Source organism: Cetorhinus maximus, unplaced genomic scaffold (assembly GCF_964194155.1).
Source record: "Cetorhinus maximus unplaced genomic scaffold, sCetMax3.hap1.1 HAP1_SCAFFOLD_1393, whole genome shotgun sequence".
Classification (NCBI taxonomy): domain Eukaryota; kingdom Metazoa; phylum Chordata; class Chondrichthyes; order Lamniformes; family Cetorhinidae; genus Cetorhinus; species Cetorhinus maximus.
The window spans coordinates 62,166-86,658 of NW_027597334.1; the positions used below are offsets into that span (position 1 = coordinate 62,166).

A 24,493-nucleotide genomic window follows, 5' to 3' on the forward strand; every position below is an offset into this window, starting at 1 on the left:
GTTATTTGACATGTATGACAGGTTCTACAGAATGTGACTACACGCCTATGCAATCCTGGCCAAAAAACACCTCTGTCTTTTTCCTGTGTCCTCCTAATTCCTAAATGTCTCCCCCATTGGAATTTCATGAGCAGTCCTCAGAATCTCATTTCTATAAATTAATGGGATAACCATCTGATGCACCTCCCTCCAGCTTTCATTTGCTGAGACATGATCCAACCACCATTTTCTCATTAAAATATTCCCTCAAAGATAACAACATACTGGAATATATTTTGCTTCTATTTCTGAATAAGCTTTCTGATATAACTATTTTAATTGCAAATCATTTTTTTTGTAACTCCACTAACCTCTTTGAGTTAAACACTCCAACTGAAGTGTCCTGCATTCCTTCCTCCTGAGCAATGTTATCAAACAGTGCAAGCCAACTGGATTTCGACATCTTCTTCCTGCCTTTGAATTTCCTGCTTATCTTGTTTATCTTGTTCTTCCTGATGGGCCTTTGATCTCATTATAATAATCAGAAAACAATCCAGGATGTTCCTTCTGTAGAACTTCTGTTGAAAACACTTCTACAGGCTGCTCAACTACCACAGGCATCACCCACATTTGTGAGAAAAGCAAAAAACTACGGATGCTGGAAATCCAAAACAGAAACAGAAATACCTGGAAAAACTCAGCAGGTCTGGCAGTATCTGTGGAGAGGAACACAGTTAACGTTTCAAGTCCTCATGACCCTTCAACAGAACTCAGTAAAAATAGGAAAGGGGTGAAATATAAGCTGGTTTGGGGGGGTTGTTAGGATAAGTAGTCAGTAATAGGTGGAGATAACCAAAAGATGTCACAGACAAAAGGACAAAGAGGTGTTGAAGGGTCATGAGGACTCGAAACGTCAACTGTACTCTTCGCCGATGCTGCCAGACCTGCTGAGTTTTTCTAGGCGTTTCTGTTTCTGTTTTGGATTTCCAGCATCCGCAGTTTTTTGTTTTTATATTATGTATAAAGAGGTGTTGAAGGTGGTGATATTATCTAAAGGAATGTGCTAATTAAGAGTAGAGAGCAGGACAAGCAAGGTGCAGATAGCTCTAGTGGGGGTGGGGTGGGGGGAAATAATACTAAAAGGGCATAAAAGGTAGAGATAAACAATGGGTGGAAATACATTTAAAAATAATAAGAAATAGGTGGGAAAAGAAAAATATATAAATTATTGTTTTTGTTTTATACAATAATTTATATAGATTTTTCTTTTCCCACCTATTTCCATTATTATATTTCCGATGCTGCCAGACCTACTGAGTTTTTCCAGGTATTTCTGTTTCTGGTTTTGACCCACATTTGTGATCGAGCTGTATCATTACCCAGAATAGATTGGCGTCAAGTTTTCACCCCACTTCTTGAATGCTCTATTCAAAAAATGCAAATGCACCTCTCTGTCTTACATCTCAAACTAGTACACATCAAAGCACCCAGACTAGCTGGCTTTAATCCAATTAAGACACACCCACAGACTAAATCTTTATTTTAAAAGAAAAATATTTTCCAAAATATTATATACATTAATAGCTTCATGACATGATGCTCTTCCAGAGCAGTACATAAGAGCACAACGCGAGTAGGAGCAGGGAGTAGACCATTTGGCCCATCGAGCCTGCTTCACCATTCAATACGATCATGTCTGATCTTGGGCCTCAACTCCATTTTCCTGACCACTCCCCTTATCCCTTAATTCTCTGAGAGGCCAAAAATCTGTCTATCCCGGCCTTAAATATATTCAACAGCGGAGCGTCCACAACCCTCTGGGGTGGAGAGTTCCAAAGATTCACAAACCCTTTGAGTGAAGAAATTTCTCCTCATCTCAGTCCTAAATAATCGGCCTCTTATCCTGAGACCGAGCCCCCGTGTTTTAGATTTCCCGACCAGGTGAAACAATCTCTCAGCGTCCACCCCGTCAAACCCCTTCAGAATCTTGTGTGTTTCAATGAGATCGTCTCTCATTCTTCTAAACTCCAGAGATTATAAACCCAATTTACTCAGCCTCTCATCATCAGACAACCCCCTCATCCCAGGGACCAATCTAGTGAATCTTCACTGTACCGACCCCAGTGTAAGTCTATCCTTTCTTAAATGTGGAGACCAGAACTGCACACGCTACTCCAGATGTGGTCTCCCCAAAACCCTGTACAACTGGAGCGAGATTTCTTTATTCTTGTACTGCGATCTCCTTGTGATGAAGGCCAGTATGCCATTGGCCTTCCTAATTCCTGTACCTGCTTGTTAACATTGTGTTCCTTGTACAAGCATACCCAAGTCTCTTTGGACATCAAACCTTTTAACAAATATTCAGCTTTTCTATTATTTCGACCAAAGTGAATAACGTTATAACCCATTTGCCATCTTGTTGCCTACTCATCTGTCTATATCTAGAAGAACTTGAGCATTGCACTCATCAGGAAAACACGCAAGAAAATACCAATGTCGGGGGAAAAAACGTATTTATACTGTATGAGAAGAGAGCGCTGATTGGTTGGCAGCCGGACTCTTGATTGGTAGAGGCAATGCCATGGAGAATGCACCAGTGGATAGTGACTGACAGTTAACTGCCAAACATTGTTTGAAATTTAAAACCGGCAGCTTGACTCCGATTGCCCTGGGGAGGGGGGGTGGGTGGGTGGCGGTGGTGAACCAGCGAATGGCTGTCACTTATTTTGTTTAGCTGAAACAGGCACAATGTGTGCACATGGGAAGCAAAATAAGTAAATAAATGCAGGAAGGAGACACAAAAAAAGGAGGTCACATGAGAACGACAAGCCAAAGTGTACAAAGGCACTCATTCAAACAATTTCTAACCACAAACTCTATGGGTCCCTGTCTCTGGAGATATTCCTAAGGGGGAACAGTAGCCCAGGTTTAACTGTTGACTGGCAGGGCCATGCCTGTGTTCGTTTCACATGAGCTTCATCCCATCTCTTTCCATCTTCAATCCCTTTCTCCCTCATGCACTAATCAAACATCCCCTTTCATGCATCAAGCCTCATGACGAGCCACAGGCAAACATCTAGCAATCGCTCCGAGGACAGAGCAAATTCCAGGTCAATGGTGTAGCATTCCTGGTTACTGGAACAACATTTCTGTTTAAATTATTCAGTGCTGATCACTTTCATGACAGGTTACTTTCCAGATGACAGCATTATGAAGACCATCGAGTCCCCAGCAATGCTGGCGTAGTGGATGCTGAGCATTTAAATTCAACAGGATTAACAATAAAAATGGAGAATGTAACAACTGGCGATTTTATTTCATTTCTTTTGGAAATAAACATTCATGTTTGCAGCAATTTTGAATTTTCATTTCTTTTGACAATATCTTAAGCGTCTCGTATCTCTGCACACACTATCAGTTTTTACCGTTGCCTGTGTACATTTGTAACGCCACCACTGGGACGTTGGTGTAACTGCAGCGTGACGTTTACATGGGTGGTTTCACATGGGTGAATGTAGACAGAAAATTGATAATAAGAAACATAAAAGTAACAGAATGTCTAACATCCTGTGTGACTGTGACGCAGGTAAACTTTCCCTCCCCGTCCTCCTCGGCCTGTCTGCAACATTTGGACAGGGTTTGACCACACCATCCTCCTCCAGCCCCTCTCCACTGTCGCCCAGCTGGGTGGGACTGCTCTCTCCTGGTCCCGTTCTTATCGATCTAATCGCAGCCAGAGAATCACCGGCAATGGCTTCTCTTCCTGCTCCCACACTGTTACCTCTGGTGTCCCCCCAAGGATCTATCCTTGGCCACCCCCCTCCTATTTCTCATCTACATGCTGCCCCTCGGTAACATCATCCAAAAGCACCGTGTTAGTTTTCACACGTACACTGAGGACACCCAGCTCTACCTCAGCACCTCCTGGCTCGACTCCTCCACTGTCTCTGAATGATCAGACTGCTTATCCAACACCCAGTCCTGGCTGAGCAGAAATTTCCTCCAGTTCATATTGTGGAGACGGCAGCCAATGTTTCCAGTTCTTGCTGCAAAATCTGTTCCCTCGGTACCGACTCCAGTCCTGTCCCTGGCAACAGTTTGAGATTCAGCCAGTCTGTTCACAACATGGGGTCACATTTGACCCCGAGATGAGCTTGACCTCAGACTCATAGACTCAGCCCTTTACAGCACAGGAGGAGGCCATTCGGCCCATCATGTCTGTGCCAATCAACAAAGATCTGACTACATTAACCCCATTTTCCAGCGCTTGGCCCATAGCCCTGGAGGCTATGGTAACGCAAGTGAATATCTAAATACTTCTTAAATGTCACAAGAGTTTCTGACTCAACCACCCTTTCAGGCAGTGAGTCCCAGACTCCCACCACCCTCTGGGTGAAAGAACTTCTCCTCAACTCCCCTCTTAGCCTTCTACCTCTTACCTTAAATCTACACCCCCTGGTTATTGACCCCTCTACTAATGGAAAAAGTGCCTTCCTATCCTCCCTATCTATGTCCCTCATAGTCGTATACACCTCAATCAGGCTCCCTCTCAACCTTCACTGCTCCAAGGGAAACAACCCCAGCCTATCCAATCTTTCCTCATAGCTCAGACCCTCCATCCCAGGCAGCATCCTGGTGAATCTCCTCTGCACCCTCTCCAGTGCAATCACATCCTTCCTATAATGTGATGACCAGAACTGCACACAGTACTCCAGTTGTGGCCTATCCAGCGTTTTATACAGTTCCAGCATAACCTCCCTGCTCTTGTATTCTATGCCTCGGCTAATAAAGGCAAGTATCCCATATGCCTTCTTAACCATCTTATCTACCTGTCCTGCTACCTTCAGGGATCTGTGGATATGCACACCAAGTTCCCTCTGATCTTCAGTACTTTCCAGGGTCCTACCATTCACAGTGTAATCCCTTGCCTTGTTAACCCTCCCCAAGTGCATTACCTCAGTTTTCTGGGTTGAATTCCATTTGTCACTGCTCTGCCCACCTGACCAGTCCATTGATATCCTCCTGCAGTTTACTATCCTCCTCACTATTTACCACCCGACTAATCTCCCTGTCATCCGTGAACTTCTTGATCACACCCCCTACATTTAAGCCCAAATCATTTATATACACCATAAACAGCAAGGGCCCCAGCACCGAGCCCTGCGGAACCCCACTGGAAACAGACTTCACAACATCCCTCTACCATCACCCCCTGCTTCCTGCCTCTCAGCCAATTTTGGATCCAACGTGTCACTTTCCCTTGGATCCCATGGGCTCTTACTCCCCTCCTCACCGTGATCCACCCAGTTCCACAGGGAACAAGTCAGCAAAGTCCTGGATTTTCCTCAATGTGGGTGTTGAGTCGAACACGAGGCTTGTCCAGGCTGGATGTGGTCTGTAGTGGGAAGGAGTGCTGCACTGTCAGAGGTCTTCCCTCCAAATGGGATGTGAAACTCAGGCACCCCCCCCCACCACCAACCTCACCACTTCCAAAGATCCCCAGGGATGCAGGGACCTCTCCGGGCATCCCAGAGACACCTGGCACTGAGCCAAAAGAGAAAGTAAAGTGGCTATTCATCCCCATGTTGTAGATGGTGGAGCAAAACTGTTTCTGCGTTCACCAAATGTCCCAAAACACAGGATTGACATTGAGGTGGAGGCTGATCAAACATCTGGGCCTTCTCTCTCGATCTGCCTCAGCCCCTGTGAAGCGGGAGTCTCCGCCACACTGGTCTGGAGTCTCCAGAACTTCCCTGGACCCAATCAACCTGAATCCAGCCCCTGTGGGCGGCTCCAGGTCCTGAGGCCCAGGGTCAGGCAGCACGAATCTGGTCCAGCAGGTTCTGCAGCTTGCAGACGAACAGGGCCATGTACTTGGAGACCAGCGAACAGTCTCGGCCGTCATTCACCAAGCGCCACATCGGCAGAAACTCCCCCGCGGACACGTGATGGGAGGCGATTATGGACTTGTAGCAGCACTGGCTGAAGTGGAAGCGAAGACCACCCGACATCTTGGATGTGTGGGTGGGCAGCACGCCCATCCGCTTGGCACAGATCCCAACAAAGACGTCCTCAATGCTCAGCAGCGGCACAGAGAGGGCAGCCACGTAGACCTTGTGTGCCATGTCTCCGGACAGCACGTAGGAGGTGCCACTGCAGTAGTTTGGGTAGGTGTCTGCCGGGTACACTTCCTCCGACACATAGTAGAGGCTGCTGACGTTACGGACTGCCCGAACATTCGTGTGGACTCTCCCCAGATACAGATCGGTCAGCCCATTGCCCAGTCCCATCAGGAGCTCGACCAGGTTCTCATAGTTCAGGAAGACGTCGTCATCGACCTTCAGGAGGTACTGGGCTGTGGGACAGTAAGTGGCGAACCAGCGCATCACCATGATGGTCTTAAACGTCAGGTTGAGGTAGGTGTCCACAAAGCGGCCTTGCACCACATCCTGGTAGCTCCTGGATTCCCAGTCAATAACCTCCTGCTCCTTCGAGGACTCGGGCGTTCCCAGGGCAAAGAGGGTCCTCACTGGCCGGCCCCGGACCTCCCGCACGGAGCCCCAGCTCCTCCTGATAGCTTCCCGGTTCTGGAGGTGCGCTGGCTTGCTAATCACAAAGCTCACCAGGAAGATGTCAGAGCCGGCGCAGAACCTGGAGTTGGCCACCCGGTAGAACTTGGAGGCCTCTGGCTTGAGGGAACCGGCGTCGAAGAGAGCAGCCTTTTCCCGCATCCGAGAGACCCTCTGGTCCGAGAGGGAGCCGGGCAGAGGGCTCAGGAGCCATTCCTCGATGGAGCCAACTGAGAAGACAGTCACCAGCAGGGCAGAGGCAGCCGCCAGCAGCAACGCGGCCAGGAGACGGGACACCCTGGACTTCACCAGGTGGTGGGGCACAACATGGGGGCAGCGGACAGGCAATAGACAACAGCAAAGTTGCACCAGCAGCTGTGTTATCCATCTCCAGGAGAGACTAAGCATCGCCTGCACACAAAAGAAAACACACAAATCAGACACACCAAATACAGAAAACAGCCCTCAACCCCCTGACCTCAAATTACAGCAACAACCTCCAGAAACCCCAGTGGAACTCACAACCATCCTCGTGTTAGCACTGAGAATATCCCAACGTCAAATCCACAGCCCGCATTTATCCAACCATTTACTCCAAACCGCACCACGTCAATATGCACCATCACCCTGGATCAATCCCAAACTAATCCCACTGCCCCGCTCTCTCCCCATAGCCCTGTATCAACCCCCAAACTAATCCCACTACCCCGCTCTCTCCCCATAGCCCTGTATCAATCCCAAACTAATCTCACTGCCCGCTCTCTCCCCATAGCCCTGTATCAATCCCCAAACTAATCCCACTGCCCCACTCTCTCCCCATAGCCCTGTATCAATCCCAAACTAATCCCACTGCCCCACTCTCTCCCCATAGCCCTGTATCAATCCCCAAACTAATCCCACTGCCCCGCTCTCGCCCCATAACCCTGTATCAATCCCAAACTAATCCCACTACCCCACTCTCTCCCCATAGCCCTGTATCAACCCCCAAACTAATCCCACTACCCCGCTCTCTCCCCATAGCCCTGTATCAATCCCAAACTAATCCCACTGCCCCGCTCTCTCCCCATAGCCCTGTATCAATCCCCAAACTAATCCCACTGCCCCACTCTCTCCCCATAGCCCTGTATCAATCCCAAACTAATCCCACTGCCCCACTCTCTCCCCATAGCCCTGTATCTATCCCCAAACAAATCCCACTGCCCCACTCTCCCCATACCCTGTATCAATCCCAAACTAATTCCACTCCCCACTCTCTCCACATAGCCCTGTATCAATCCCAAACTAATCCCACTGCCCCGCTCTCTCCCCATAGCCCTGTATCAATCTCAAACTAATCACACTGCCCCGCTCTCTCCCCATACCCTGTATCAATCCCCAAACTAATCCCACTGCACCGCTCTCTCCCCATAGCCCTGTATCAATCCCCAAACTAACCCCACTGCCCCGCTCCCTCCCCCTAAAAGGGGAATAATCACAGGAGGGGGATCAGACTGGGTGGGATATTAAAGGGTTTGGGGAGTGAGTGGGATTAGACTGGGTGGGATATTAAAGGGTTTGGGGAGTGAGTGGGATTAGACTGGGTGGGATATTAAAGGGTTCGGGGAGTGAGTGGGATCAGACTGGGTGGGATATTAAAGGGTTTGGGGAGTGAGTGGGATCAGACTGGGTGGGATATTAAAGGGTTTGGGGAGTGAGTGGGATCAGACTGGGTGGGATATTAAAGGGTTTGGGGAGTGAGTGGGATCAGACTGGGTGGGATATTAAAGGGTTTGGGGAGTGAGTGGGATTAGACTGGGTGGGATATTAAAGGGTTCGGGGAGTGAGTGGGATCAGACTGGGTGGGATATTAAAGGGTTTGGGGAGTGAGTGGGATCAGACTGGGTGGGATATTAAAGGGTTTGGGGAGTGAGTGGGATCAGACTGGGTGGGATATTAAAGGGTTTGGGGAGTGACTGGGTGACTGGGTGGGCTGTAAAAACCGATCTGGGTCACTAATGCCCCTTTAGGGAGGGAAATCTGCCCTCCTTACCCGGTCTGGCCTACATGTGACTCCAGACCCACAGCGATGTGTTTGACACTTAACTGCCCCCTGAAATGGCCGAGCAAGTCACTCAGTTCAAGGGCAATTAGGGATGGGTAACAAATGCTGACCCTGCCAGTGACTCCCCGATCCCCTGACAGAATAAAGGGAATGACAGATAGCCAGGGTCTCTGAACTTAGCCAAATAACCACAGCCAATTGACCTACTGACATTGCTGCATCTAAAAACCCACAGTAACTGGCATCTCTGTAAACCGGAAAAACATATATCTATATATACACGCTATCAGATTGCCCCCAGTCACAGGAGGCACTGGACCAAAGGTAAAGTGTTAAAACAGTCAAGGTAAGAGGGAGAGAGAGACAGATATAGACACACACAGACCAGGATAGACACTCACACACACGCGCCCAGGATAGACACACACACACACACACACACACAGACCCCAGGATAGACACTCACACACACACGCCCAGGATAGACACTCACACACACACACACCCCCAAGATAGACACTCACACACACACACACACACACCCCCCCTAGACACACACACGCCCAGGATAGACACTCACACACACACACACCCCCAAGATAGTCACACACACACACACACACACCCCCCCAAGATAGACACTCACACACACACACACACCCCTAAGATAGACATTCACACACACACACACACACACACACCCCCCCAAGATAGACACTCACACACACACACACACACACACACCCCCCTAGACACACACACCCCCAAGATAGACACTCACACACACACACACCCCCAAGATAGACACTCACACACGCACACCCCCCCAAGATAGACACTCACACACACACACACACACACACACACCCCAAGATAGACACTCACACACACACACAGACCCCAGGATAGACACTCACAAACACACACCCCCAAGATAGACACACACACACACACAGACCCCAGGATAGACACTCACACACACACACACCCCCCCCCCAAGATAGACACTCACACACACACACATACCCCCCCAAGATAGACACTCAAACACACACACCCCCAAGATAGACACTCACACACACACGCACCCCCCCCCAAGATAGACACTCACACACACACACCCAAGATAGACACTCACACACACACACACACACACACACCCCCAAGATAGACACTCACACACACACACCCCCAAGATAGACACTCACACACACACACACACCCCCAAGATAGACACTCACACACACACACACACACACCCAAGATAGACACACACACACACACAACCCCCCAAGATAGATACACACACACACACACACCTCAAGATAGTCACTCACACACACACACACACACACCCCCCAAGATAGACACTCACACATACACACACGCCCCCCCAAGATAGACACTCACACACAAACACACACGCCCAAGATAGACACTCACACACACACCTCAAGCTAGACACACACACACACACCCAAGATAGACACACACACACACCTCAAGCTAGACACACACACACACACCCTAGACACACACACACACACCCAAGATAGACACACACACACACACACCCAAGATAGACACACACACACACCCCCCCAAGATAGACACTCACACACACACACACACACACCCAAGATAGACACACACACACACACACACACCCAAGATAGACACACACACACACACCCCAAGATAGACACTCACACACACACACACACCCAAGATAGACACTCACACACACACACACACCCAAGATAGACACACACACACACACACACACCCATGATTGACTCTCACACTCACGCACACACCCCCAAGATCGACACACACACACACCCCAAGATAGACAAACATACACATACACACACTCGATCGATAGACAGAGAGACACACACATAAAAATAGAAAGACGCGCACACAGAGCCACATTCAGTCAGTCAGACAGACAGACAGAGAGAGAGAGACAGACAGACAGACACTGTCAGATAACCGAGTAGACCAGACAGAACCTTTCCTTCCTCCTGACAGCCGGTCACTGGGTTATACTGGGAATCCTCTGCTCCCTGTCGGAGTGAGGCCGCTCTGTCTGCAGGGGTCTGTCCATCGGAGAGAGGATCGCGGACTGTCTGCTCTGCTCTGCCTGTGTGCTGGGTGCAGCAGTGTCAGACCAGCTCTGCTCTGCTGTCTCCTCTCCTCCAGCAAGGAAGATCCAGACAATGTCTCCTCCCCCTCTCTCTCTCTCCTCGCCTCCTTCCTGCATAAATCCCTCTCCTACCTTAGACCCAGCAGCTCAGCAAAAACCAGGAGCTTTCCCCACAATAAAATCACCCACTCCTGGTTGTTGTTCAATCTGGTTTGACAGTCGGTTTATAAACCTCCTATTGTTAATTTCAGCCCCATAACCAGCCCCCAGGCTCCTCACCAAAACCAGCTAAACTGCTACACAGGAAATGTGTTTATAAACCTCCTTATCCTCCCTCCCCCCACCCCCAGGTTCACTCTCTTTATTCAGCTGTGGGACCTGGGCCCTCCCTAGCACAGGCAGCATTTATTACCCATCCCTAATCACCCTCAGGTTTGCCCCTTCTGGCTGCCCGGGCAATATTGGAGCTGCCCACTGACCGACTGAGGGCTTCAGAGACCAGCCAGTGTTGGTGTGTCTGCGCTGGAGGCTGGATTGGGGGTGAGGGGCCAAAGGCCGGGAACCAGCACCTCAGCCCATCCCCGCAGGACACCCACCATCCCCACAGGGCACTCACCATCCCCACAGGACACTCACCGTCCCCACAGGACACTCTCCATCCCCACAGGACACTCACCGTCCCCACAGGACACTCACCGTCCCCACAGGACACTCTCCGTCTCCACAGGACACCCACCGTCCCCACAGGACACTCTCCATCCCCACAGGACACTCTCCATCCCCACAGGACACTCTCCATCCCAACAGGGCACTCACCATCCCCACAGGACACTCACCGTCCCCACAGGACACTCTCCATCCCCACAGGACACTCACCGTCCCCACAGGACACTCACCGTCCCCACAGGACACTCTCCGTCTCCACAGGACACCCACCGTCCCCACAGGACACTCTCCATCCCCACAGGACACTCTCCATCCCCGCAGGACACCCATCGTCCCCACAGGACACTCTCCATCCTCTTGCACTTAGTAAACACACAGGCAGTTTAAATTCCCAAGAGCAGGGAGATGGAATACACCAGATTCACACAAACATAGAAACATAGAAACTAGGAGCAGGAGTAGGCCATTCGGCCCTTCGAGCCTGCTCCCCCATTCATTATGATCATGGCTGATCATCCAACTCAATAACCTGCTCCCGCTTTCTCCCCATATCCTTTGATCCCTTTCACCCCAAGAGCTATATCTAACTCCTTCCTGAAAACATACAATGTTTTGGCCTCAACTACTTTCTGTGGTAACGAATTCCACAGGCTCACCACTCTCTGGGTGAAGAAATTTCTCCTCATCTCAGTCCTAAATGGTCTATCCCATATCCTCAGACTGTGACCCCTGGTTCTGGACTCTCCCATCATTGGGAACATCCTTCCTGCATCTACCCTGTCTAGTCCTGTTAGAATTTTATAGGTTTCTATGAGATCCCCCCTCATTCTGCCAGTGAATATAATCCTAACCGACTCAATCTCTCCTCAAATGTCAGTCCCGCCATCCCAGGAATCAGTCTGGTAAACCTTCGCTGCACTCCCTCTATAGCAAGTACATCCTTCCTCAGATAAGGAGACCAAAACTGCACACAATATTCCAGGTGTGGTCTCACCAAGGCCCTGTATAATTGCAGCAAGACATCCCTGTTACTGTACTCGAATCCTCTGGCTATGAAGACCAACATACCATTTGCCTTCTTTACCGCCTGCTGCACCTGCATGCTTACCTTCAGCGACTGGTGTACGAGGACACCCAGGTCTCGTTGCACATTCCCCTCTCTCAATTTATAGCCATTCAGATAATAATCTGCCTTCCTGTTTTTGCTACCAAAATGGATAACCTCACATTTATCCACATTATACTGCATCTGCCATGCATTTGCCCACTCACTCAGCTTGTCCAAATCACACTGAAGCATCTCTGCATCCTCCTCACAGCTCACCCTCCCACCCAGCTTTGTGTCATCCGCAAATTTGGAGATATTACATTTAGTTCCGTCATCTAAATCATTAATATATATTGTGAATAACTGGGGTCCCAGCACCGATCCCTGCGGTACCCCACTAGTCACTGCCTGCCATTCGGAAAAAGACCCGTTTATTCCTACTCTTTGTTTCCTGTCTGCCAACCAGTTTTCTCTCTATCTCAATACACCACCTCTATCCCATGTGCTTTAATTTTACTCAACAGCTTTGGCCACATCGCTGCCCTCGGCTGCCTGTCCTGGAACCCGATTTGAAGCAGCAGCTACCAGCCCAGAAACCAGGACATTTAACCCCACCCCACACCGCTGGACCCCCAGATTCATGTGACCCAAAGGTGTTGGGGGGCGATGGGACAAGGGAGTTAGCTGACAGATCAGGAGTGGAAGGCAGCACAGGATCAAGGGGCTAAATGACCACATCGTGTCCCTCTGGACGGAGACCGTCACCCTCTGTCACAAGGTCATTCAGGAATAAATTTCACAGTAAACTGGACAAATTCTTAAAGAGTAAAGGCATCCAGGGCTATTGGAAAAGAGAAATATCGATTTCCAGGAGGTATTTGTACAGTCCCTTTCGGGAGACTGTTAGCTGGTCGAAACTCATGAAATTTAAGACAATTCACTTAGCTGGGGAGGAAATGATCTGTGTGACTGGAGACAGAGTGGGGGTAATGGGCAGATAATCTAACTGGCAGCATGTGACAAGTCGGAGCCTTAACAATTAACTGTATTTCTTAATGACTAAGACGGTTGGATAGAAAGCAACAGAACCAACGATTCCAGTTACACAAGGATAAGTATCATTGTAAGCAGTGTAGATGGAAGCAAAAACTGTTACAACACTGGAGGTCAGTCATCTCAGCTCCAGGACATCACTGCAGGAGTTCCTCAGCGTAGTGTACTCGGCCCAACCATCTTCAGCTGCTTCATCAATGACCTTCCTTCCATCATAAGGTCAGAAGTGGGGATGTTCACTGATGATCGCACAATGTTCAGCACCATTCACGACTCCTCAGATACTGAAGCAGTCCATGTCCAAATGCAGCAAGACCTGGACAATATCCAGGCTTGGGCTGACAAGTGGCAAGTAACATTCACACCACACAAGTGTCAGGCAATGACCATCTCCAACAAGAGAGAATCCAACCATCGCCCCTTGATGTTCAATGGCATTACCATCACTGAATCCCCCACTATCAACATCCTGGGGGTTACCATTGACCAGAAACTGAACTGGACTAGCCATATGAATACTGTGGCCTCAAGAGCAAGTCAGAGGCTACGAATCCTGCAATGAGTAACTCACCTCCTGACTCCCCAAAGCCTGTCCACCACCTACAAGGCACAAGTCAGGAGTGTGATGGAATACTCCCCACTTGCCTGGATGAATGCAGCTCCCACAACACTCAAAAAGCTCGACACCATCCAGGGCAAAGCAGCCCATTTGATTGGCACCACATCCACAAACATTCACTCCCTCCACCACCGATGCACAGTAGCAGCAGTGTGTACCATCTACAAGATGTACTGCAGGAATTCACCAAGGCTCCTTTGACAGCACCTTCCAAACCCACGACCACTACCATCTAGAAGGACAAGGGCAGCAGATAGATGGGAACACCACCACCTGGAAGTTCCTCTCCAAGCCACTCACCATCCTGATTTGGAAATATATCACCGTTCCTTCACTGTCACTGGGTCAAAATCCTGGAATGCCCTCCCTAACAGCGCTGTGGGTGTACCTACACCACATGGACTGCAGCAGTTCAAGAAGGCAGCTCATCACCACCTTCTCAAGGGGCAATTAGGGATGGGCAATAAATGCTGGCCCAGCCAGCGAAGCCCACATCCTGTGAATGAATAAATGAAGAAGAATGATGTCCTCCTGTCCTTATGGATAGGTTCCATCACCCTCTGTCAGACAATTCATAATAACTTTCAAAAGTGAACTGGATAAATTGTTAAAGGGGGAAGTATCCTGGGCTATGGGAAAAGAGGAGAGGAGGGGCATTAATTAGTAACTGAATCAGAGATAACAAAGGCACCATTTGCTGAAAGACCATCTTCTCTGCTCTATGCTTCTATCTGCCAACAACGTTTGGTATATGTCTCTTTAAGCTTCACCACAGAATGAAGCTGGTTATTTATCCAGCTTTATGATTAATAATGTCAGCCGTTAATGGCAGTTTAGCCTGTGGTGCAGGAATGAACTGAATATTTAAACTTTAGGGATGTGGGTATCACTGGCTGGGCCAGTATTTATTACCCATCCCTAATTGCCCCTTGAGAAGGTGGTGGTGAGCTGCCTTCTTGAACCACTGCAGTCCATGCGGTGTAGGTACACCCACAGTGCTGTTAGGGAGGGAGTTCCAGGATTTTGTCCATGTGGTGTAGGTACATCCACAGTGCTGTTAGGGAGGAAGTTCCAGGATTTTGACCCAGTGACAGTGAAGGAACGGTGATATATTTCCAAGTCAGGATGGTGAGTGACTTGGAGGGGAACTTCCAGGTGGTGGTGTTCCCATCTATCTGCTGCCCTTGTCCTTCTAGATGGTAGTGGTCGTGGGTTTGGAAGGTGAGGTTTAGTTTATGAAGTAAATTCCTCCATTTGAAGAGAGCTCATTTCTGTAAAACACACAGCTCTAATGTCACTGATAACATCATAACAGCTCCACATTGCTTAATATTTGACTGTGATTGGAATGAATGAATAAAGTTGTCTTGGAATTACATTAAGGATGAGAAATTATGGAGACTCTGTTGGGGAACGAGTCCACAGTTTCCTGCTTTCTGCTCCTCCTCTCAGTGTTCCCCCAGTGAATTCACACTGCCCTTTCTCTCAGTTACTGCAGTGTCAGTAAACGCTGGCTGATCCTCGATCTGGAACACTGACCTCAAACAGCAGTACATACATTTCCAAACAATGTGTTCTCTTTCTGTATCTGTTCTGACTCAGAGCAGACAAACCCGCCAATTTACTCTCCCCACCAAAACAAAATGGTTGGGACTTTGATCAGCACAGCCTTCAGATACTGTGACTGCAGAGATAACCAAAACACAAAGGCCCATTGTTTCAGCTCGAGAGGACTTTCAACCCAGGAGCAACATAGTCACACACACACACTCAATAAGTACACTCAACCATCCCATTAAACACTGCATCCTTACCCCCGGGGCCCCCTCAGGATTTATCCTTAGCACCTTCACTTCCTTATCATTGAGTGAGATAGGGAGGAGTGTAGAGGCTGGAGGAGGTTACAGAGATAGGGAGGGGTGTACAGGCTGGAGGAGGTTACAGAGATAGGGAGGGGTGTACAGGCTGGAGGAGGTTACAGAGATAGGGAGGGGTGTACAGGCTGGAGGAGGTTACAGAGATAGGGAGGGATGTACAGGCTGGAGGAGGTTACAGAGATAGGGAGGAGTGTAGGGGCTGGAGGAGGTTACAGAGATAGGGAGGGGTGTACGGGCTGGAGGAGGTTACAGAGATAGGGAGGGGTGTAGGGGCTGGAGGAGGTTACAGAGATAGGGAGGAGTGTAGGGGCTGGAGGAGGTTACAGAGATAGGGAGGGGTGTAGGGGCTGGAGGAGGTTACAGAGATAGGGAGGGGTGTAGGGGCTGGAGGAAGGGACAGAGATAGGGAGGGTTGTAGGGGCTGGAGGAGGTTACAGAGATAGGGAGGGGTGTACAGGCTGGAGGAGGTTACAGAGATAGGGAGGGATGTAGGGGCTGGAGGAGGTTACAGAGATAGGGAGGGATGTAGGGGCTGGAGGAGGTTTAGGAGATAGGGAGGGGTGTAGGGGCTGGAGGAGGTTTAGTAGATAGGGAGGGGTGTATGGGCTGGAGGAGGTTACAGAGATAGGGAGGGATGTAGGGGCTGGAGGAGGTTACAGAGATAGGGAGGGGTGTAGGGGCTGGAGGGGGTTACAGAGATAGGGAGGGGTGTAGGGGCTGGAGGAGGTTACAGAGATAGGGAGGGATGTAGGGGCTGGAGGAGGTTACAGAGATAGGGAGGGGTGTAGGGGCTGGAGGAGGTTACAGAGATAGGGAGGGATGTAGGGGCTGGAGGAGGTTACAGAGATAGGGAGGGGTGTAGGGGCTGGAGGGGGTTACAGAGATAGGGAGGGGTGTAGGGGCTGGAGGAGGTTACAGAGATAGGGAGGGGTGTACAGGCTGGAGGAGGTTACAGAGATAGGGAGGGATGTAGGGGCTGGAGGAGGTTACAGAGATAGGGAGGGATGTAGGGACTGGAGGAGGTTACAGAGATAGGGAGGGATGTAGGGGCTGGAGGAGGTTTAGGAGATAGGGAGGGATGTAGGGGCTGCAGGAGAATGGAAAGATAGGGAGTGTTGTTGGGAGTATGGAGATTTCAGTGATGGGGGGAGGGATCTTTCCGGCCCCATCTCAGTGGGATTGGGTGTGGGAAATTGAGGGAGCCTTTCTGATGTGTATTGAGTTTGTTGTGAGTGTGGACTGTGTGGTGAAGGGAGCAGGAAAGCTCCTTGTTGAGGGTCGGTGAGTTGTGCTGCCTGTGAACACGGCACAGCCTCAATGGTAGCACCTGCTGCTCACAGCTCCTGCACTGAGAGACTAGGTGCTGTACCTCCATCTCTCTCCGATGGCCCTCAGCTTCTCCGGCACATGTCCTGGAGTCTGACCGATGGGGCTCTTCACAATAACGGGAGCGCCAGTCAATGCCAGCTCTGGCTGGTGTTTCTCAGTGACAGACTCCAATCTGAACTGCTGTTGGAAACGTGTACATTCTCTGAATATGCTTCTCCTGCCTCCTTTACAAACCAGGTCCTGGTGTTGTTTTTTTAATCGGGAGTGGGGATGGGTGCGGTGGAGGCTGGGCAAAGGTTGGGAATTCGGAGAGGTTCAGCCAACCAATCAGATCAGACGCTAAGGTAAAAGCAAAAAACTGCGGGAGAAACAGAGTCACATGGGGACTCGAACCACTAACTCCTTTCCTCTCTCCACGGACACTGCCAGACCTGCTGAGGTTTTCCAGCATTTTCTGTTTTTGTTTCAGATTTCCAGCATCCACAGTATTTTGCTTTTACCAAGATGCTGTATTGAATATACAGGACTGGTCTATATTTACCCTACCTTTACGTACAGTAGATAAGTTACCAGGACTGGATAAGATGAGTCCAAAGGTAAAGAGGCACTAGTGATAATCTTCCAGTCTTCCTTAGACACTGGGGAGGTGCCAGAGGACTGGAGAACTGCCAATGTTACACCCTTGTTTGAAAAGGAGTGTCAGGATAAAGCTGGCAACTATAGGCCAGCCAGTTTGACCTCAATGATAGGGAAACTTCTGGAAACTATAGTACGGGATAAAATCAATAATCACTTAGACAAGTGCATGATAATTAAGGAAAGCCAGTATGGGTTCATCAAGGGAAAATCATGTTTAACTAACTTGCTGGAGTTTTTTTAATGAGGTAACATGGAAGGTTGATAAAGGAGACGTTGTTGATGTGGTGTGAGAAAGAAACATCACCTCAAGGGTTAAATTATAAAGGGAAGTAAGAACAGAATATTAAGAAGAACAAGCCTGGACAGGTGAAATTACCAGAGGTCAAAGGTTAGGCAAAGAGTAGATAAAAAGGATAAACACAAACAGGTGTTGTCTCAAGCAATGAATTGTACCTTGTTAAAGAGAGACCTGTGGTTGTTGGTATTTTTCCTTGACAGGTGTATATGGATTTTCAAAAGGCATTTGACACAGTGCCACACAACAGACCTGTGAGCAAAATTCTAGGTTGTGGAATAAAGGGGAAAGTGGGCATTTGGATAAGAAATTGGCTGAGTGACAGGAAACAGAGAATAGTGATAAATAGTTGTTTTTCAAATTGGAGGAAGGTTTGTACTGGAGTTCCTCAGGGGCCAGTGTTAGGATCTTTGCTCTTCCTGATATATATTAATGACCTAGACTGTGTTGGGCAGGGCATGATTTCAAAATTTGTAGATGATACGAAGATTGGAAATGTTGTCAACTGTGATGGAATAGTCTTGAACTTCAAAAGGACATAGACATGTTGCTGGATTGGGCAGACAAGTGGCAGATGAAGTTCAATGCAGAGAAGTGTGAGGTTATTCGTTTTGGCAGGAAATATATGGCGAGACGGTATAAAATAAAGGGAGACCCTCTAAAGGAGGAACAGAGGGACCTCAGTGTATATGTACATAGGTCATTGAAGATGGCAGGGCATGTTGAGAGAGCAGTTAATAAAGCATATAGTACCTTAGTTAGGCTTTATTAATAGGGGCATTATGAATAAGACATTAGTTAGGCCTCATCTGGAGTACTGTGTCCAGTTCTGGGCGCCATACTTGAGGAAGGATGTGAAAGCTTTGGAGAGAGTACAGAGGAGATTCACAAGAATGATTCCCGGGATGAAGAACTGTAGCTATGAGGATAGATTGGAGAGGTTGTGACTGTTTTCCTTGGAGAAAAGAAGGCTGAGAGGAGACTCGATAGAGGTATTCAAGATCCTGCGGGGTATGGACAGGGTAAATAGTGAGAAACTGTTCCCACTCAAGCGAACATCAAAAACCAAAGGGCACAGATTCAAAATAATTGGCAAAAGGGGTAAATGTGATGTGAGGAAAGGTTTTATTCACCCAGAGGGTGGTTGGAGTCTGGAACAAACTTCCTGAAAGGGTGGTGGAGGCAGGTTTGATCGAGGTATTGAAAAGGGAATTGGATTGCTACCTGAAAAGAGAGAATGGGCAAGGTTACAGGGAAAAGGGAGTGGGGCTAGGTGGAATGTTCTTTCAGAGGGCCAGTCCAGACTTGATGGGCTGAATGGCCTCCTTCTGCATGTTAAAGATACTTGTGGCAGTTCTGTAATTCTGGAAATAGGAGGAGACAGTGGTGTAGTGGTATTGTCACTGGGCTAGTAATCCAGAGGCCCAGGCTAATTCTCTGGGAACATGGGATCAAATCCCACCCTAGCAGCTGGTGCAATCTAGACTCCATTAATAAATGTTAGAATTGAATTGAAAAGTGATGTCCATTTTGCTGATTGTTGTAAAAACCCATCTGGTTCGCTAATGCCCTTTAGGGGAGGAAATCTTCTACCCTTACCCTGTCTGGGCTACATGTGACTCCAGACCCACAGCAATGTGATTGACTCTGAACTGCCCTCTGAAATTTGTGCCACACAAGTGCTAGGCAATGACCATCTACAACAAGAGAGAATCCAACCATCGCCCCTTGATGTTCAATGGCATTACCATCACTGAATCCCCCCAGTATCAACATCCTGGGGGTACCATTGACCAGAAACTGAACTAGACCAGCCATATAAATACTGTGGCTACAAGAGCAGGTCAGAGGCTGGGAATCCTGCAGTGAGTAACTCACCTCCTGACTCCCCAAAGCCTGTCCACCATCTACAAGGCACAAGTCAGGAGTGTGATGGAATACTCCCCACTTGCCTGGATGAGTGCAGCTCCCACAACACTCAAGAAGCTCAACACCATCCAGGACAAAGCAGCCCCACTTGATTGGCACCACATCCACAAACATTCACTCCCTCCACCACCGACGCACAGTAGCAGCAGTGTGTGTACCATCTACAAGATACACTGCAGGAATTCACCAAGGCTCCTTCGACAGCACCTTCCAAACCCACGACCACTACCATCTAGAAGGACAAGGGCAGCAGATACATGGGAACACCACCACCTGGAAGTTCCCTTCCAAGTCACTCACCATCCTGACTTGGAAATATATCGCCGTTCCTTCACTGTCGCTGGGACAAAATCCTGGAACTCCCTCCCTAACAGCACTGTGGGTGTACCTACACCACATGGACTGCAGCGGCTCAAGAAGGCAGCTCACCACCACCTTCTCAAGGGCAGTTAGGGATGGGCAATAAATACTGGCCCAGCCAGTGATACCCACATCCTGTGAATGAATGAGAAAATACAAGAATCATGGAATGGTTACAGCACATAAGGAAGCAGATTGGCCTTCGTTGCCTGTGCTGCCCCCTCTGCAACCCTGCTCCCAGACCTTTCCCTGTATCCCCGCAAAACTTTCCTCTCAGATAGCAATCCCTTTGCAAAGCTACAATTGACCCTGTCTCCACTACACTCTCAGACAGTGCATTCCAGACCCTAACCACTCGATTGACCCTGTCTCCACCACACTCTCAGACAGTGCATTCCAGATCCTAACCACTCGATTGACCCTGTCTCCACCACACTCTCAGACAGTGCATTCCAGATCCTAACCACTAACTCTTTGAAAAAGTTTCCCCTCACTTCCCTTTTGGCACTTTTCCATTTCATCATCAATCTGCGCCCTCTGGTTCTCCATCTTCCCTCACGCCAGTGGGTACAGTTCCTCCCCTAGCTACTCTGTCCAGACCCCTCCTGGTTTACAGTCCCAGGACATGGTGTGCAAGCTGGGATTGTCGAGATACTGCCGCTTCAGTGAGCAGTACTGTCTGTCGAACTGCACTGTCTGAGACAGGGTCCTCTCTAGCATAAGCAACAATTACTTTCTGCTCCAGCGAGTGAACCAAAGAACCTCTTGCCAAACAACTCTCGACATGTCACAGAGCATTTCAAACAATTTACCAACAAGATATGGAAAACCTATGTTAAAAGGATCATGCTAGAATCCTAGAATACTGTGAACAGTTTTGGTCCCCTTATCTAAGGAACGGTATACTGGCATTGGAGGCAGACCAGAGAAGTTTCACTAGGTTGATCCCGGGGATGGAGGGATTTTCTTATGAGGAGAGGTTGAGTAGGTTGTGCCTGTACTCATTGGAGTTTAGAAGAATGAGAGACAACCTTATTGAAACATATAAGATTCTTAGGGGGCTTGAACAGGGTAGATGCTGAGAGGTTGTTTCCCCTTGTGGGAGAGTCTAGGACCAGAGGGCATAATCTCAGAGTAAGGAGGCACCCATTTAAGACAGAGATGAGGAGGAATTTCTTCTCTCAGAGGGTAGTCAATCTGTGGAATTCTTTACCGCAGAGGGCTGTAGAGGCTGGGTTGTTAAGTATATTCAAGGCTGAGATAGACTGGTTTTTAATCAGTAAGGGAATCAAGGTTTATGGGGAAAAGGCAGGATAGTGGAGTTGAGGATTATCAGATCAGCCATGATCTCATTGAATGGCGGAGCAGACTCGATGGGGCGAATGGACTACTTCTGATCCAATGCCTTATGGTCTTATGGATCTAAAATAAACAACAGCAACTTATATTTACTGAGTTCCTTTAGCATATTGAACCAGAGCCAAAGTGCTTTGTACAGGAACATTATAAAATGTGGCAGAACAGCACGAGGAGTTTAAAGGAGCAGAGTGAGGTAGAGAGATGGAGAGGGTTTAGGGAGGTAATTCCAGAGCTCGGGGCCCAGGGAGCTGAAGGCACGGCCGCCAATGGTGGAGAGATTAAAACCGGGAATGCTCAAGAGGCCGGAATTAGAGGACCGCAGAGATCTCAGGGTCGTGGGGCTGGAGGAGTTTACAGAGATAGGGAGGAGTGAGGCCATGGAGGGATTTGGAAACCAGGGTGAGAATGTTAAAATGGAATCACTGCTTGACCGGGAGCCAGTGTGGGTCAGCGAGCACAGCGGGTGTGGGGGAAGGTCAGACACGGGCAGCAGAGTTTTGGATGATATCCAGTTCACAGAGGGAAGGGTGTGAGAGCAGCCCGGAGAGTGTTCGAATACTCGAGTCTGGAGGTAATGAAGGAATGGATAAGTCCAGTGCACAATTCACACACTGGTTTGGCAAGCGGCTACAGCAGTGACAAAATACACCTGCTCCAAATTATCATCAACACCTTCTCATCTTTCATTCACATGGGGGGTCACTGTCGGAGGGTCAGTGCTGAGGGAGTGCTGCACTGTCAGAGGGTCAGTACTGAGGGAGTGCCGCACTGTCAGAGGGTCAGTACTGAGGGAGTGCCGCACTGTCAGAGGGTCAGTACTGAGGGAGTGCCGCACTGTCAGAGGGTCAGTACTGAGGGAGTGTCGCACTGTCAGAGGGTCAGTACTGAGGGAGTGCCGCACTGTCAGAGGGTCAGTACTGAGGGAGTGCCGCACTGTCAGAGGGTCAGTACTGAGGGAGTGCTGCACTGTCAGAGGGTCAGTACTGAGGGAATGCCGCACTGTCAGAGGGTCAGTACTGAGGGATTGCCGCACTGTCAGAGGGTCAGTACTGAGGGAGTGCCGCACTGTCGGAGGGTCAGTACTGAGGGAATGCCGCACTGTCAGAGGGTCAGTACTGAGGGAGCGCTGTACTGTCAGAGGGTCAGTACTGAGGGAGTGCCGCACTGTCAGAGGGTCAGTTACTGAGGGAGTTTTTTTTCATTCATTCACAGGGTGTGGGTGTCACTGGCTGGGCCAGCATTTACTGCCCATCCCTAATTGCCCCTTGAGAAGGTGGTGGTGAGCTGCCTTCTTGAGCCGCTGCAGTCCATGTGTTGTAGGTACACCCACAGTGCTGTTAGGGAGGGAGTTCCAGGATTTTGACCCAGTGACAGTGAAGGAACGGTGATATACTTCCAAGTCAGGATGGTGAGTGGCTTGGAGGGAACTTCCAGGTGGTGGTGTTCCCATCTACCTGCTGCCCTTGTCCTTCTAGATGGTAGTGGTCGTGGGTTTGGAAGGTGCTGTCGAAGGAGCCCTGGTGAATTCCTGCAGTGCATCTTGTAGATGGTACACACACTGCTGCTACTGTGCATCAGTGGTGGAGGGAGTGAATGTTTGTGGATGGGGTGTCAATCAAGCGGCTGCTTTGTCCTGGATGGTGTCGAGCTTCTTGAGTGTTGTGGGAGCTGAATTCATCCAGGCAAGTGGGGAGTATTCCATCACACTCCTGACTTGTGCCTTGTAGATGGCGGACAGGCATTGGGGAGTCAGGAGGTGAGTTGCTCACCACAGGATTCCCAGCCTCTGACCTGTTCTGGTAGCCACAGTATTTATATGGCTAGTCCATTTCAGCTTCTGTTGAATAGGGCCATGTTACGCACAGTAGCAGCAGTGTGTACCATCTACAAGATGCACTTCAGGAACTCACCAAGGCTCCTTGGACAGCACCTTCCAATCCCACGACCACTACCATCTAGAAGGACAAAAGAGTGAGAGGCAGAGAGTGGGGATAAGGGGGTCCTTCTCAGGATGGCGGCCGGTGACTAGTGGAGCTCCACAGGGGTCAGTGTTGGGACCACAACTTTTCACTTTATACATTAATGATCTAGATGAAGTAACTGAGGGCATCCTGGCTAAGTTTGCAGATGATACAAAGATAGGTGGAGGGATAGGTAGTATTGAGGAGGCAGGGAGGCTGCAGAAGGATTTGGACAGATTAGGAGAATGGGCAAAGTGGCAGATGGAATACAACGTGGGGAAGTGTGAGGTCATGCACTTTGGTAGGAAGAATAGAGGCGTAAACTATTTTCTAAATGGGGAGAGAATTCAGAAATCTGGAGTGCAAAGGGACTTGCGAGTCCTAGTCCAGGATTCTCTTAAGGTTAACTTGCAGGTTGAGTCGGTAGTTAGGAAGGCAAATGCAATGTTGGCATTTATTTCGAGAGGACTAAAATATAAAAGCAGGGATGTGCTGCTGAGGCTTTATAAGGCTCTGGTCAGACCACATTTAGAATATTGTGAGAAATTTTGAGCCCCATATCTCAGGAAGGATGTGCTGGCCCTGGAGAGGGTTCAGAGGAGGTTCACGAGAACGATCCC

General features: G+C 49.1%; 1 pseudogene across 1 annotated transcript; it reads right to left on the minus strand.

Moving 5' to 3' along the window:
• Positions 1-5,781: 5,781 nt before the first annotated feature.
• Positions 5,782-10,628, minus strand: LOC144676161 (beta-1,3-galactosyltransferase 9 pseudogene; annotated as a pseudogene). The gene is made up of 2 exons (XR_013575260.1): positions 10,569-10,628; positions 5,782-6,959 (listed from the first exon to the last, which is right to left on the minus strand). The product of XR_013575260.1 is annotated as a beta-1,3-galactosyltransferase 9 pseudogene (transcript).
• Between the last annotated feature and the right edge of the window lie 13,865 nt (positions 10,629-24,493).